Source organism: Colobus angolensis, unplaced genomic scaffold (genome assembly GCF_000951035.1).
Source record: "Colobus angolensis palliatus isolate OR3802 unplaced genomic scaffold, Cang.pa_1.0 Scaffold102, whole genome shotgun sequence".
In the NCBI taxonomy this organism is placed as follows: Eukaryota; Metazoa; Chordata; class Mammalia; order Primates; family Cercopithecidae; genus Colobus; species Colobus angolensis.
This window is the reverse complement of record NW_012111142.1, coordinates 3443875-3444252: the sequence shown is the minus strand read 5'-3', so window position 1 is coordinate 3444252 and position 378 is coordinate 3443875. Positions and strand designations below refer to the sequence as shown.

The 378-nt window shown below is 54.8% G+C and overlaps 1 pseudogene; it reads left to right on the top strand.

The window, feature by feature from the left end:
• Window positions 1-230: 230 nt before the first annotated feature.
• Window positions 231-378, top strand: part of LOC105511376 — an 8102-nt pseudogene continuing 7954 nt past the window's right edge.

Genomic DNA, 378 nt, shown 5'->3' with positions numbered 1-378 from the left:
GTTGCATGGGCAGCTTTCCTTGTGAGCCACGAGTCCCTCTGGACACTCTGCTGTCTAGCCACGCCCCCATTCCCTTTCATCTTTCTAATTGACCAATGGGCTTGGAGCCTTAAGGCCACACCCCTATTTGGCATTCTACTGCAGCCCTGGTTACGCCTCCTCTGGCTCAGTCACACAGCTGCCTGGTAGGTGACTGGAGGTGTTGATCAGTGCTTGCTGGGATTTTGCTGATGTGGCCCCAACCCCACCTCCCTCCCCACTCTGCAATGGCAGAAGAAAGTCGACAGAGCATATTGGCTGAGGCCAAGAAAAAGGTAAAAAGTACCAGGTCATGGCCCCCCAACCCAGCCACAGATCCCCTCTGACAACAAGACCACT